Raw genomic sequence first — 17,248 nt, 5'->3', positions numbered from 1 at the left:
ATGAGACATTTGTGTAGCTTGGTCTTTTTGTGGGACTCCAAACAATGGGAGCAGGGGCTGTCCTTTATGCTTTGCCTGGCTCTTGTGAATCTGTTCCTCACACTAGATTGCCTTTTGCAGCTTTTTAAAAAGTATTTATTGTTTGTTTGTTTATCTATCTTGTATACAATGTTCCTCCTGCATGTTGTCTGCAGGCCAGAAGGGGGCACTAGATCTCATTATTAATGGTTGTGAGCCACCATGTGGTTGCAGGGAATTGAACTCAGGACCTCTGGAAGAATAGCCACTGCTCTTAACCTCTGAGCCACCCCACAAGTCCCCTTTTGCAGCTTTAATATAAGGGGAAATGCTTAGTTTTACCTCAATTTAATATGCCATGCTTTGTGGATATCCATGAGGGGCCTACCCCTTTCTGAACAGAAATAGAGGAGGAATGGCTTGCCCGGGTAGAGAGTAGGAAGGGGAGGAAATGGGAGGAGAGGAAGGAGGGAAACTGAGGCATGGGGGTCAAATAATTAGTAAAAATTTAAAAAGAATGATTTCAAATGTGTTTAGGTAAATTCATCAGGGATTTTCTTGTACAAACCATCTGGGATATAAACAATTTCTTGAAAGAATTCAGAAAACAAATCCAAACTGAAATGAAAGAAGGAAGGAATTTAAGATATGAAAATAGAACTTAATAGAAACACACAACTTCTACAGAACAAAACAATCCTAGAGATGAAAAACAAGTCTACCTAAAACAAAGTAGAAGGCCTCAAAACATGGAATGGTATACATGGAAAATGGGGCTAGAAGACAAGAGAAATTAAATCATTCAAATAAATATCAGTAATAATTTTTTTTGTATGAAGAAATATAAATTTTTAAGATAAATCATGAAAAACATAAAAAATTAATCATGGGAATAGAAAAATGACAGGAAGATCTTCTAACAAAATATGGAAATTATGTTCATTAAAAATCATAGAAGAGGGCCAGGCAGTGGTGGCGCTTGCCTTTAATCCCAGCACTGGGGAGGCAGAGCCTGGAGGATCTCTGTGAGTTCGAGTCCAGCCTGGTCTAGAGTGAGTTCCAGGAAAGCAGTAAAGCTACACAGAAAAACCCTGTCTCAAAAAAAAATCATAGAAAAAATTTTCACTCACAAGGAGTGTCCAGTAGTGCTAAATGTATAGCAGTATATGGAACAGTGGTGATGAGGATCATGTTAAAAAGAAACCTCTGTGTGTGTGTGTGTGTGTGTGTGTGTGTGTGTGTGTGTGTGTGTATTGTTGTAGTGATAGATTAGAGAGCATGCTGCAGTGCCTTCCTCTGCAGTGAATGTGATGACCTGGTGTATTTTTGAAATGACTTTAGGTGACTGTGTGGTGACTGTGTGTTCAGTGGAACCTGATATCAAGCAGTACACCTAGGGCTTGAGAAACAGAAAAATAGAGTGTAGCAAGACTGGATATAGTGGGTTTGTGTGTGTGTGTGTGTGTGTGTGTGTGTGTGTGTGTGTGTGTGTGTATAAGGGGGATATGGGCCAATGGGTCCTGATACATAGAAGTTCATGTGTCCTGCCCACTCCCTTGAAAATACCCACATACAATGCTAGGTTAGTAATAATAATAGCATTGGTATGCATACCATGCCATATGCAGCCTGCACCTACAATACCACATACACTAAGTTGTAAGTCCCTGTAGCACACCACTCTGCTTCCCAACACATAGTGCTCACTATAATAGCAACTGGACAATCCTGATTCACCAAGGGTAGGGGACACTGAGATAAGATGAGGTCTGTAGATGGACAAGAAAACATGGCTATTACTCTGGGAATACATTGGTGTCATTGGGCAGATACATTCGTGAGCCATGGGTGTTTACTGCTGGAGCTGAGTCTGAGCACTTTTGAAGATCTGGCAGATCCAGTGCTGGGTGGTCAGTAGGATAGCCCAGGTTCAGGGACTGTGTCAAGGAAGGACTGATGAACCTTGGGTGGAAGCAGACTGCCCATGAGTAAAGCCCAATGGAAAGGCATGCTGTTGTGTGCACCTTCCCTGCTCTCACCCAGCAACTTACTCCACAGCTGTTCCATTGCTGGGGCCCCAGGGAGGGCAAACCGTTTCTGAAAGCAGTCGGCTATGGACACCACCTGGTGAGACTTAAGGAGGACAGCTCCACAGAGATGCAAACTCCAGTAAAACAATGTGGAATGCCTTGTCCACTGACCATCCTCTGTGTCTTGGCCACAGAATATCTACCTTCCCACCTTGGTTTTCCTGCATACTGTGTTGACATTCAATGTCATAGGTTAGTGACCAAGACCTCATGGAAAATGACACACAAATGGTGTTGCTACTCCAAGGATTGTGAGAATGAAGCTAAAGGTATGACGAAGGCCAAAGGACAAATGGCCTGACACAAATGACTATAGGATCTTCTGATCCCTGGTTCATTCTCCACAAGAAAGAACCAGATGCAATCCATACCATCAAAGCTCTATGGTAGTGAAAGCTCAGTAGAGCGTGGAGATTGGATGACGGTAAGAGCTTTCCACAGCATCCCATGCCAAGGAAAGCTGAGTGGGTAAGAGGCCTTGTGACTTCATTTCCTGCACTAAGATGCTTCTGTACTTAGTTCAAAGAGGAAAGACCTACAAGTCTCAAAGGATACCTATGTAAGTTGTTCAAAGTCACAGATCTAAGGGACTTACTCCCTTCATCTTGCTCTAGTGCTCCTGAGAGAATCCCTGAAGGATTCCATGATGATGTGTGACCTATGGAATATGGCTCTCAATTTCTAAAAGGACATGAGGTATGGGTAGAGGAGACATATTGATTTTTTCAGCTGAAGAATTGATGTGTCAGCTCTGACCTTGGGAGTTTGTCTGTCATGCCAGGCAAGTATTCCTCAATCACTAAGGGGGGACTGGGCTTTTGTCTTCATCCATCTACACACCTCATCTTATCTCAGTGCTCCCTATACTTGGAGAATCAAGATTGTCCAATTGGGATTATACTAAGCAGTAGGTGTTGGGAAGCCATCCTGTCCTTCCTGCAGCCACCACTGAGCCAGCCCTGGACACCTCTACAGTACGCTGACTCACATTAGACACAAAGATTCTCACTCAACCTGAGATGATGACTTTTTGGTGATCGCATGGTTCTGTGTGGGAAGACAAAGGGAGAACACTACTCATTTCCAGCCCTCAGTGAGGCTGTTGGGGCCCTATCATTCATTTACTGACTTGTTTCATTTTGAGATTGTGAACGAACAGCAGAATTTCAGGGCTCAGTCAACACAGGCATGCAAACCTTCTGCAGCCCTAGTTGCCCCAGGGACAACCCTCCCCTGACATAAAATGATCAGAACACTTTAGATAATGGGGGAGCCTGAACTTGGGGTTAAGTATATACAATACTGTCAACTAAAGCAAGAGCTTAGGGCCTCATGTCTTCACTATCCCAGTAGCCATCCCACATGCCAAGGTCTGAAAACAAAGTAACCCTGGTTTGGGCCTTACGTGCTATATACAGGTCTTCCATCTGTTGGTACAGTCCTTGAACTTTCCTTGAATCAGGCCTCCATATTTCCAAACTGTGCCTGCAATCCTGCCTGAATTACATCCTCCTTGCTACCCAGTATGAACAAGGCCCTGATTCATACCATGCCTGCTCTCTATCTACTTTCTACTACAAGTGATCAGTGCTGAGGTTCATGAATCCCACACTGCACTGGGAAATTATTACAATCAATGAGAACGAAGAAAATGAGTCTTAACAAAGACATTCCTGAACATGATCAGGTGTACTTATGTTCAGGCCATGCTTTCAGAATTAAATGATGTGAGTAAGAGACAGAAAGATAGAATGAGACTGTGTAAGGGACAAGACATTCAGAAGATGTAAGGACTCTGGTTGCCAACAGAAACACTCTAAAGTTTTCACTAATGCTACTTAGAGAAGACAACAACATGTCAAAGACACATTATCAGCTTGAAGCAGTTAATAAAACTGTGTCCATGACCCCGGGAAGCTCAAAGTTTCTCCAGTCTATCATTAAGTAAGTTTTTCTGTTACATTTATTACTATTATTAAAATAGCAAGGGTCCATGGAAGTAATTTGATGTGGAATATCCACCATGGTCACATAGGTTTGGATACTTGGTCCTCACCAGGCTGTGTAGTTGGGCACACTGTGCAATTTTGGCAGATGGGACCTACCAGAAAAATCTTAGGTAACTGGAAGAACAGAAGATGAAAATGCCATGTAACCAACTGCATCACACTCCTGAGGTCCGTGCTGCCAATTACTCCATATATTGACTTGGGCCCTTGTACATCTGAGGTTAAAGGAGCTCTCCTCTCATAAGTGAGTCCTTTAAAGTTATTTGATCACAGCCAGGACAAGAATAAGTATCACATTGTTCAGGATAGAAAGGGCAGGGGTCTGTAGCTTCTGTGGAGCCATGATTGGCCAATTGCAGGTGACATCACAAGGACCCATTGTGAGGTAACCTAATTACCACTCCATAGAAGGTGCTACCTGGGCCTGGGTTTTGTCCTTGTACTATAAAGAAGGAGGTGGTTGGTGGATGAGCAGTTGGACTCAGTCTTTTCTCAGAGACTTGGACTTTCCCAGCCAGTTGGATCTTGAAAATGTGAATTTCCCTGGTTTTCTGTTTGGCTTTTGGTATTTGGCATTTATTGATTGATTTTTTTGACAGTATTTATTTTTGTTTTAAAATTTGGATGTATTTCTGTTCCTTCAATGACTGAGAGTTTCCATTTTTTTTTCAACCTCATTTCTTTGTAATTTTTAGCTATGTTTTAGTTTATTTTATACTATTGTGGTATGTATGTATACAATGAGGAATCTGATCAGGACTACATAGTCCTCCTGTACTTCACTGTTTATGGGCTACTGGAATACTTGTGGATCATTACAGTTATTTCTTTAATTACTGGATTCATCAGTGAATTTTCATGGTAACAATGTCAGACATTGTTAACCAATTGGGTCTTTCATATTGTGTTGCCTAGTTTTATTATTTAGTCTTTCAAGTCTACCACTGATTCTTGTGCATCTCTTTGTTGTAAGAGTTTGTTTCTTTAGTGAGGAAGGTAAAGATGTGAGGTTGTAGAGGGACTGTGATACCAGGAGAGATCCTCCTTCCAGGCAAAAGGACTCTAGTAATGATGGCCACCCAATGGGAGTCTGAAGTAGCTGCATTTCAATCAGCTGAAGGATGTTTTCATGGACTTCAGGATTTCTCTGGGAAGGGGAGGTCCAGCTCAATCAGGAAGCAGGTTTATTTTATATGAGGCCTGTGCTACATGACAGAGGAAGGGATGTGGATTTGTGGCTACTTGCAGGGGTCATTGTTTCTCTGTTTGGGGAAGATAGAAGAGAGACAGTCAAAGTGTGACCATGTGACAGCAAACAATCTGCCTTAATTCTGGACCACCCAGGTGGGGGTGGGGATGGGTAGGAAACCTCTTTCCTAAGGCCATGTTTATTGGTTACTATTCTGTTGTGATAAAAGTTGATAAACATGGAATTTGAGAAAGAGAGAGCATATCTGGCTTTGTTTTGGATGGATAAAAGCCCATGCTGGTGGGACAGAGGCATGTCAACTAGCTGTACTCTTGAAAGCAAAAGCAGGAGGCTGAGCATTATATCCTCAAACTCAAGCAGGAAAGAGAGAGCAAAAGAAGACTATGCTGATTCATCTCAATGACAGCCCCAATGGTGGACTTCTGACACTAAAGGTCTACAATAAAAAGTTCCCCAAACTATGGTATCAACTGTCCTTGTGTGTCCATGTGTTCAAATGACCAATTTGTATGAGACATTTATAATCCAAAGTACCACAGGGATTTTGTTAAATGTCAGATGTGTTGAGCACTTGGTTATTAGTTTGGAAATTTGTGGAACACATGGATGTGAAGCTAGCTAGAGGAACTGTGCTCCTTGGGGATGGAGAACTTCTAATGCAGTGTCACTAGTCACCTAACTACCAGCTCTATAGGCAACAGGATGCTCCCACCACCATGGCTTCAGTGTCTCTTGAAAGATGGTGCACCAATAAACCCTTCCTCCCTAGAGTTGATTCTGGTCTGGAATTTAGTGCCAGCCATGAGAAAAGTATGCAGGGCACTGGTTGTGGTACAGGACATGATCCAAAACATTGTCAGTTCTGACCAGCCATGATTGGTCAGTTGCTTGTGGTGATGTCACAAGGAGACATTATGATGAATGCTAGCAACAGGGTCCATGGTAGGCACTGCCTGCTTTGAGTTCCTGTCCTCGTATGTTGGAGTAAGTGTTGCTTGCCTACAGAGCAGAAGGGCTTAAAATTGGCTCTTGATAGACTAGGAATCTCCAATCTACTGGACCTTGCTAGAGTGAGTTTGTTTCCAGTTTGTTGGTTTTGGTCCTAGGGGTTAATGCTTGCTATTTTGTAACCACACTTATGTTATTGGTTTACATCCTATCTTTGATTAGTGAATGTCTTATCTGTTTCTTCACTATTACCCAATTTTCTATTTCAAAATGCATTGAGTCTTTATTTTATTGATTTGATTTCAGTTTTCTTCATTCAGAGCATGGGTTACTGTACTCTACCCATCGCAGTGTTGTGATCACGTTTTCATACGTGCCTGTACAGCACTCTCATACTCTGCTGCTCTATTTCACTTCCTCCACTTTATCTCTGTGGCTAATATTCTTTCTTTTATAAGGGCTCCACCCCCTTGTTGTTCACTTCTACAGGAGAAAAAAATGTCATCTTTCAGTTTCTGGAATTGCTTTGTTTCATATGATATTGTCTCTAATACTAGATCTTCTGTATAGCAGAAAGTTCAGTGGTCATTGTGTCTGAGCATGGTCTCTTCCCCAGAATCTGGACATATGCTACACTATTGTTCAGTTTGTTTATGTAAATTAACCTGGGGATTCATTTATTTATTTGTAGGTCCTTAAAAGCATCATTAGGTTATTTGAGTTACCTCAGATTTCAAGACAGAAAATTCATAGCTATGAATGTCCATCCTAAAGCTATAATAAGTTTCTAAAGTGTTGTGTGTCCTTGAAATTTCCACCAAAATAGTGACAGAAGTTGAGTTGAACATCACGGCCAGCATCTGGGAAGAAGACATCCTTGAAAAGGATTTCAGGATATAACATCTCTAGGTTGTAGTAGGCATTTATGAAGGTGATGTTTGCCTGCCACCTTCCTACACACGCACAGGGGGCTTTCAAGACCCTTAAGAAACACCAAAATGCTCTGGCTCATATCATCTCTAAGGTAAATGTACTTCAGTCTTTGGATCACAGAAACATAGTTCACTTTCTTCATGTCATTGACACACTGACAACAAATTATGAGGTCATGGAATATGTTGCAGGAAAAGATCTGGAGATGTTCCTCAGGAAGATAGGCTATCTAAAGAAGAGGAGGCTAGACTAATATTCCAACAGGTCATGTCAGCAGTGAACTTTCTCCACCAAAGACAAATTGAACATCATGATCTTACATTAGAGAAGATCCTTTGTGATGGAGCTGGAAAGGACAAGCTTTATGATTTTTGGCATGGCAGGTCAGCTTGTAGAATGGCAGATGTTGGAGGAGGTCTGACATTCCTTGCTCTATTGGGCCCCAGAGATCTTAGCAAAGAAACTCTATGGAGTGGCAGCTCATTTGTGGAGATAGGGAAGCATCCTATAAGTCATGGTCACTAGGCACTTTCCTTAAGTCATATAGAAACCACCCTTGAAGATATGCACCAGATCATTACCATTACAATGTGCCCCATTCCCTACTATTTGTTAAAACCCTGCCACATTATCATTGCATGATCACGGTCATTATCTGGTACAGGCTAACAATGTGTCAGCTTATGGAATGACTTGGCAGGCCATCTTCAAGAGCATGTACCACCTGCCACTAAGGAAATCCTTCCCTGGGCCATGGAGACTATGTGCACTATCACCTATACCTGTGAAGAGAATATGTCATCCCTAAAACACAGACAACCAAATAACTTAACAGCAACAAACAAAAAGATCCTCAAAAACCAACTAGGCTATAGGAATAGACATTAGCAAGACACGTCCTGGCTAAATATGACCCCTGCAGGCCCTATTAGCCTCCCTCACACCTTGAAGAGGAGAGCTAAAGAACAAGCATTCCCAACCAGGATAGAAGCTGGGAAGAGTCACGTTAAGGAAGAGGTTATGGAAGAAAGAGACAAGGATGCAGAAGCTACACAATGCCCCACAAATACTCTAGCCTGGAGGTGATGCCCTTTTCAGATAACACAGTCCCTGAAGAAGATTCATTGACAACTAACATCATTGACTCTGCTATAGGGGACATTGCAGTCAACATGAATTCAATGGATAGCCTGTCTGATGAGTTCTCCTCCACTGAGCCACCTCTGAATGGGAAATGCATAGGGTTTCTGAACATGAGCTTCTCCACAGAAGAACAACCCACAGGGACAGACATGCTCAGTGACCAGCCCCAGGTTGTACTCACAACCTCTGGATCCAGGCCACTCAAGGGCTGGTGGCTGATGTAGAAGTGAATTTCCCATGCACTCAGAGCACGATGCTGCCTTTACCTGTCCACCCCCAGGTGAGAGAATTTTTGTGTCAGGGGTCATAAAGAAAAGAAAGGACAGTCGGGTCCTATAGGGAGTTCAGCTGATTGGTCTACACATATGCATTCCTCCACTGTGTATATGCCTTGAAAATTACAAGCTGTCATTCTCCCGTCAGTGGGCAGACACTTATGATGTCGATCACGTTAGGTGGCACAATTCTATTTTCTCACTCAAGTAGGTGCATGGACATTGGAGCTACAATATGACAAGATAGCATGGAGGAGGAATGGAAAGGAAGGCAGGGGAGAGAATTTGGCTAAAGGGGGCACAGTTTTAGATGGGGGGAATTAAGCAGAGCTATGGAACAACGAGGCAGTTCAGTACTGAATAAGATCTGTTAATTCAAAGTCACCTATAGAGGCATTTTCATGTTTCCTTTTTTTTCTTTTTGAAGTGGGGGAAATAGAAATGGCCACTTTAAATCTCCTTTAGCTTACTCCTGCCCCAGCACTGCTTACCAGACCCAGGGCTGGACATACGGCACATCTACCCATTGAGCATCTACCTCCCCAGCTTTGCCTGTGCTTTTAGGACCAGTACCCATAGCAATGACTTGTGTGCCCACCTCATGCTGTGTGTGCCCAAATGAGAGGAGGTGTACAGTAAGAAATAGAATCTGTCCTGAGGAGATTACTATGCACAAATTGACATGAAAGAGATGTATGTTTTGGCCTGGGACAGGGGCCTTGGACAAGGAAGAGTATGAACAAACTTCCCTTGAAATGCACAATGGGATGGGGCAAAGCATGGTCAGCCATGAGGAGAAGAGGGCCTGCTCTGATGGTTCCTTGGATGTGTCAAGACATACAAGTATGGTGCTGCTTTTGAAATGTGCTCCTCTCCTAGGCTTCAGAAAAGGAGCATGGAAGAAGAGAGGGGCAGCCAAATTGGTAGCAAAGCCCCTTCCTCCTGGTACCAACTGAAACTTTGGCTGATCTGCTAACACCTGTGTCTTTTTCCTCCCAGCTTCCTTCATTCAGGGCTCCCATGTTTCCCATGAATGTAACCAGAGGTGGAGCTTTCTGTCCTGTATGCCACTTCCCTAATTACCATCCAGAGGCTTATGTTGATTATAAATGCTTAGCCGATTGCTCAGGCTTATTATTAGCTAGCTCTTACATTTAAATTAACCCATATTTCTTATCTATTCTTGACATGTAGTTCTTGGCTTGTTACCTCATATTCTACATGTCTTGTTTCCATGATAGCATGTAGAGGACTTCTTGGTTAACACTGGTAAAGGTGGTGTCCATGAAGGAATGTTCATCCAAGTACACCAAACCACAAACCAATACAACTCACTAAAAAAGTCAAATTGATAATAGATGGATTGAGCCAAGTTCAGGTGAGGATCACACCTCTCATTCAGTATGTTAGGGATCCTCACTCTGCTACCAATGTCAAACACACAGACACCAAACTCACACACTGAATGTCTCTTAGCAATTGGTACTTCTTACCAGACCCAGGGCTGGACATAAGGCACATCTATCCACTGAGCATCTACCTCCCCAGCTTTGAATGTTCTTATATATGAAGTAGAACATGAAAAACAAAGTGCTATTGGTGTCTTAGAGGCAATTCCAAGTCTCTGCTAAGCAATGATTCTCAACACACCCCAACTAGAAAACAAAGACCAACCAGATGAGCCACTGATGATTCTGTTCATACCAATCAACATGGTGCTTCAAGCTAATGAACACCACAGGTCAGAGGAATCTACATAAAGATGTAGTCTGGAGAGATGGATGAGGATGTACAATCATGAGTCCCTGATTTCAAATCATCTGTACCCACTTAGAGAGCTAGGTATTGTGGAAGGTATCTGTAGTCCTAGGATTGGTGGGCACAGAGACAGGAATACCCCAGGGACTCTCAGTCAGACAGTTTATGCATAATGGTATCTTCCAGGTTATGTGAAATTCTCTTTCTCAAAAGTTAGGTGGAAAGTGATAGAGGAGGACATTGGCCATCACAGATCTCTGTCTTCATTTATACACTCAAGGGTGTGCCACACCTGTTTTAAAAGGCCACAAAAAATACACATATGCTGGGGAAGGGGAAACTAATAGAATAGATTGTATGAAAATATCTATTTTTATTAAAAGAAAAAAGTTTCAATTCTTATGAAGAAATATTTTGAAGTTGACACATAATCATAATATGTTACATTCCATCGTACTAGTGTATTTGAGACAGATTCATCTCTGTTCTTTTATTTTCAAAGTAAGATAAAATAGTTTTGGTAGGGGTTGGGAATTTAGCTCAGTGGTAGAGCTCTTGCCTAGCAAACTCAAGGCCCTGGGTTTGATCCTCAGCTCCCAAAAACAAAAATAGTTTTGGTAAAACATTTGTTAAATGATTACTTTGTTTACTAAAGGGGGAAACAGGCACTCACAACACTATTGTCAAAATGACAAAACAATCTGCTGTTGCTGCCTCACTAGCCCTAATGAGAAACTTTTAAAAATTAAACAATTTCAAAGTTTCTATTGAGTTTTAATAACGTTTTAAGAGATTATTATGTATTTTTGAGATTATGATAATTCTATCAATTTTCCCATGCCCCTATGTGTTCTCTAGGAAATACTTCACCAAAACACCAACATGGTGCTGGAAGTAGTTTGAAATATTCAAGACTTATCACTGTATCAACGAGACCCCAAACATCTCTGAGCATGATTCTTTTCTGGGATACAACACTACCCCAACTGGAATCAAAACTTCACGTCCAAGAGTCAGAGACTCTGGGCAGGATAAAGTGTAAACACTTGCCATGAAATCTCACAGCCTGAGTTCAGTTCCCAGAACCCCACGGCAGAAGGAGAACACTGACTCCTGAAATGGTCTTTTGACCTCCACACATGTGTCCTGGCAAGACTGCACTCATACATGTGTAAGCCCACAAAAATTTAAATTAAACAAGTCCCTGAAGTGTACAAATAAAATCCTCATGAACATAATTGCATAGACTAATAAATGTATTAGCACTGAATAAAAATTGAAAGTAAGAAAAAGGTTCAAACAAAAGATGTATTACATGGAAGAAAATTACTTTCCAGTGAAACTTCTCATTGAAATTTTTCCCCAAGTGTATCTTTTTAATATTTATCTATTCTCTAACAATCTGGCATATTGTAGCCTCTAATTTGTCTATTTTATTTTATTTATACAAAAGACCCTGTCTTTAATATCTTGATTCATAAATTCCCTGAATAATTAACTGTCTCTAGTCCTCTCATATCTGTTTTTTGAATAATTACTATTTATTCTATTACCTGAACTCTGTTGTTTAAATGCTCTCCTAATAATAAAGGAAGTCTGTGTATGTGCATTTCAAACAAGGCCTGTGCTGTAAATGGTATGACAGGGCATGATGCCTGATTCAAATTTGCAAAGAGCAAGAAATGTCCTTTCAAACAGGAGCCATTAATGTCTAAGAAAAAGAGTATCTTTCCATAAATTTGATTTTATTAGTAATTTTGTATCCTTTTATCTGCTCTTTATAGTACTTATTTGCAGGGTTCACATGTGCTCAAAGAAACTGGAGCAGCAAGCAAGAGGCCTGCAGGGGTCTGTACTAAGTCCTCTGTACGTGTGTTATAGTTGTAGGCTTAGTGCTGCTGTGGGATTCCTAACAGTGGGAGCAGGTGTTTCTCTGACTCCCTTGCCTACCCTTGGGACTCTCTTCCTCCTATTGGGTTGTCTTGTCCAGCCATAATATGAGGCCTTTTGTCTTGTCTTAATGTTCAAGGTTTGTCCTGATTGGCTGTTGTCCTTGGAGGCCTGCTCTTTTCTGAAGAGGAAAAGGAGGGGGAGTGGATCTGGAGGGCAGGGAGGGAGGGGCCAGCAGGCAGGAGTATAGGGAGAGGAAACTCTGCTAGGAATGGATTGTATGAGAGAAAAAAACTATTTTCAATAATAATGATAATATATTCTTACACATATAAAATGCACATTTTCCCTTTAAAAAAGACCAACTTCTCTTTTTTACTCAACATGAAAGTATTTGCACATAAAAATATGCTTATAAAACTCATGACTTTGGTTGAGTTTCTCCTTTATTGCCGAGTTCATTGAACAGGCTTCAATGGAGAAGTCAAATGCCAAGGGACAGTCCCCCTTACCTCAGAAGTCAGAGCCACTATTTTCTGCTACAACATGTGGTGGGGAGGAAGGTTAGGAAAGCACCAAACCCTGAGATGTGTGTTATTTCTACCATGGTACACCGTGCTGTTCTCAGACTTTAGGGATGGATTCGGAGAAATGAGATGTATGGGACCATGAATTATCCTAACATTACACAACCTGTCAGTCACAGAAGGAAGACACCCCTGAGTGGTTTCCACCCATTTGCCCTGCCCTTCCCTGCCTGATATTTCGCCCTCCCTCAACGTCTACTAAAACATTCAACTGACTATCAACAGCTCGACCAAATAGATTCACAGTTTCTTACTGTGTGGTTTGTTTTTTTCCTATCGTTTTATGTACGTTCTTTGTAATTTCTAAGATCAGGCAGTTATTACCACATGTCTAATGGTTTTTATAGTTTGACATAAACAATTTGCTATAGAATTTCTGTTCTGAAATGAAAATGTGAAAATATTTACATGGTCTGAGTTGTCAATATTTCCTGTGTAGTTTCTGAAATGTGTGTTCTTCTTTGCAAGAGTTTCTTTGTTCTTAGAGAAAAAAATTAACTCAGAAATTTTTCTTTAACCTGTGAATTTGGTTACATTTCAGTCACTGACATTATCAGGAACTCATCTTAGTGGACTTCTGAAAAGCAGACTGTCACTATACATTGTTCAAATGTTTGGCTAGTGGGGAAGTGCCCTACATTGCAGACTTGATGTTCACACTGATTTAAGATGCCAATTTCTTGTACAAATCATGTGTGTGCATGTGTGGAGGGGTGCATGCCCAGTGGTGTTTATGCAGTTTTATCTGCATGTGTATACATGGGGAAACAAGATACAAAGCTTGGGTGTTATTCTTCAGGTTTGGCCTCCTTGATTTTTTATAAGTAAAATTGTGGGCAGGGGGGAAGGAGGAGGAGGAGAAAGAGGAGAAGGAATAGAGGAAGAAGAGGAAGAAGAGGAAGAAGAGGAAGAAGAAGAAGAAGAAGAAGAAGAAGAAGAAGAAGAAGAAGAAGAAGAAGAAGAAGAAGAAGAAGAAGAAGAAGAAGAAGAAGAAGAAGAAGAAGAAGAAGAAGAAGAAGAAGAAGCAGCAGCAGCAGCTACTATGAATATGTGGAGGTCACAGAATAATTTGGAGGAGTCAGATCTCTCATTCAACCATGTAGGACTTGTGGAGATTTAGCTCAAAACATCAGGCTGGGTGGCATGTGCCTTCATCTGCTAAGCCAATTCACTAGCCCTACCTGGCCTAGGATTCTCTATGTAGAACAGGCTACTCAAAAATTCATGGAGATTCACCTGCCTCTGTCTACTTGCCTGGTTTCAAGTATGATAAGGCATCAATGGAAAATTCCTACAAACAATTTGGGAAGAAATTGTACCAGTTCTACTCTTTTCATGTGGTCCTGTTTGGAAATCAAAAGCTCTACCACTGTGCTAAAGCCCTGACCTCCATATCCCTATAATCACTTCAGAGTACAAAGGCTGATGGTATCCTTCCCACCCCATCTTCTGAAGCCAGCATTTCACAAATACCCAAATCTGGCAAAGAACAGATACAACACCCCTCTATCTGTCATGAACACAAGTGTTGAGCACAACCACATATCAGTGCATTGTTCAGGTGTGGATAGGCAAGCCTGACATACCAAGACTTGGGAGGCAGAGGGAGAAGGATCAAGAGTCCAAGACTAGCCTGAACTAGTCAACACCAGGACAGCCTGGACACAGTATGAACAAACACTAAGGTTGGCACCAAAGGTGTACTCTAGGCATGTCTCCTGTCCCTCTCCTGTGTTTGCAAAAGCCCAAGCCTGCCAGAAGAACTTTGTGGGGCATGCCATGGGAGGAGACAGTTTCAGCATGGGAGAAGGGATAGAAAACTGTCCTGCTAGAGCCCCTGGTAATGCCAGGTGGCCTAAGGGAAGGGAGCAGGTGACAACTCCCACATAAACACACAAACTATACAAACAAATTCACACATAGAGAAATCAAAATGTGTACTAATACAATCTAATTGTGAAGTGGTACTTCACTCTTGGAAATTACTATTACAGGATTCATCTGCAAGAATACTAAAACATAAGAAATTCAAATTTAATCATGACCTTCCATCTTTTTAATAATTCTCACATTTGTTATATATTTCTTACAACATGCATATCTATCTAGAGAGTACACTCCTGTAGCAAATGATAATAATAACATTCTTAATAGGACCAAAGTTAAATTATACCATATTTATAAAATATCAAATCACTCCATTGCAACCCTAATAGTCATCTTTTAGTCTGGACCCAACAATGTAACAGAATTATAGACCAATTTTCCTTGTGAACATACATGTAAAAACTTCCAATAAAATACTTCCAAATCAAAACCAAGAACACATGACAAATATAACCCACTGTGATCATGTAGACTTTATCCCAGAGATGTATGGATGGATCAAAACACATAAATCAATAAATATGACCCACCATACAAACAAATTGAAAGATATAACTATGACCATCATCTCAGTAGATGCAGAAAAGGAATTTGACAAAAGCCAACACCTCTTTGTGATAAAAGTCCCAGAGAGATGAAGGGTACATGGTCCATATATAAATACATTAAAGGCAGGCTACAGCAAGTAGAAAACCAAAATCACCTTAAATGAGGAGAAATTCAAAGCAATTCTACTAAAATCAGTCATGATACAAGTTTTTCCATTCTCTCCACACCTCTTCAATATAGTACTTGACATCTTAGTGCAATAAGACAACTGAAGGAGATCAAGGGGATACAAATCGGAAGGAATAGGTCAAAGTACCTTTATCATACTATACACATGTGACCATAAAATTTCCCTGGGAAACTCCTACAGCTGATAAACACTTTCAACAAGGAAGCTGCATACAAATTAACTTACAAAGCTCAGAATTCCTCCAATATAAAATTGCAAAACCAATTATGAAACAATACCATTCCTACAGCTTCAAATCATATAAAGTATCTTGGGGAAATACTAACAAACCAACTGAAAGACAAGTATTATAAAAACATAAATAAAACTTTAAGACATTGAAGAAGATATCAGAAGATAAAAAGATTTCCCATGCTCTAGCATCAGAAGGATTAATTTAGTAAAAATAGATATCCTATCAAAAGCAATTTGAAGACTCAATATAAATCCCATCTATAGACCAAAACAGTTGTTCATAGATCTTGAGAGGACAATTTTCAGCTTCATATGGAAACACAAAAAACCTAGGATTGCTAAAAGAATCCTGAGTCATAAAATAACTGTAGTCCAAATTCAATCTTTTGGTGGTGTTTTATCAGCTTAATGGCTTTATCAAAGTCCATGTGGAATCATCACTGGGGGCTCCTGTCATACTGTCATATTTTTGCATATTTCAATGTTGCTGTTAGATGGGGTCATGGTTCCCTGAAGACCTTTTTTTTTGCCTCCTCTCTGGTTTGGAGTAATCACAGTCTGATAAATATCTCTCTCTCTGAACCATGAACATTCTTCCCTAAAAGAGAAAATCTTCACAGCAATTCCTCCCCATCATTTGTCTTGCCAAACTTTTCCAAACTGAGCTTTGTCAATGCTTTCTTGTAACACGATGGTCTTGGTAATTCTTCTCTGAAGAAGCAATGGTAAACCTTTCTTCCCAGGTAGCAGCATCTCTGTAGTCACCAACATGATGAGAAGGAGCCAGCAATTTGCAGCAGCAGCTGCTGCCTCCATGGTCTCACCACCCGTGTGGCTCAGCTCAAGCTGAAGCCTCTCCTTAGTAAGCCTCCCAGGCCGGCCTCAAACTCAGGATCCTCCTGCTTCTGCCTCCATCAGCAAATCTAACCAGCATGTGCCATCACAACCGGCAATGTGTAACTCAGGTGTGAGCTGGGGTCAGAAAATAGAACAGCCACAATATTAAACATAGAGGATAGGCAGTGGTAGCAAACGCCTTCAAAACCAGCATTCCAGAGGCAGATATCAATCTGATGACGGATACAGCCAAGCCTAGGTGACTCAAGACTTTAATCCCAGAAAATGAGCCTTTAATCCCAGGGATTGATGGCAGAAAGCAGAAAGGTATATAAGGCGTGAAGACCAGAAACTAGCAGAATTTGGCTGGGTTAAGGTTTCAGGCTGTGAGTAGCTGTTCAGCTGAGATCCATTTGGATAATAACTCAGGCTTCCAGTCTGAGTAAACAGGATCAGCTGAGGAGTTGGCAAGGTGAGGTGGCTGTGGCTTGTTCTGCTTCTCTGATCTTCCAGCATTCACCCCAATTCCTAGCCTCTGGAATTAACTCTGTAGACAGGGCTGGTATAAGACTCAAAGTTCCAACAACTTCTGCCTCTCCAGAGTTGGGATTAATGTCCTGGACCACTATTCATATTTCTAAGCTTTACTTTAATTTCCTTTCACAAGTTAAGAACTTAAATGGTGTGGGG

The 17,248-nt window shown here is 41.1% G+C and overlaps 1 pseudogene; it reads left to right on the top strand.

The window, feature by feature from the left end:
- The first annotated feature begins 6,199 nt into the window (after nucleotides 1–6,199).
- LOC118576330 lies at nucleotides 6,200–8,575 on the top strand (annotated as a pseudogene).
- Nucleotides 8,576–17,248: the final 8,673 nt, after the last annotated feature.

The sequence above is a fragment of the Onychomys torridus genome, unplaced genomic scaffold (genome assembly GCF_903995425.1).
Source record: "Onychomys torridus unplaced genomic scaffold, mOncTor1.1, whole genome shotgun sequence".
In the NCBI taxonomy this organism is placed as follows: domain Eukaryota; kingdom Metazoa; phylum Chordata; class Mammalia; order Rodentia; family Cricetidae; genus Onychomys; species Onychomys torridus.
This window is presented reverse-complemented; position numbering and strand designations above follow the sequence as displayed.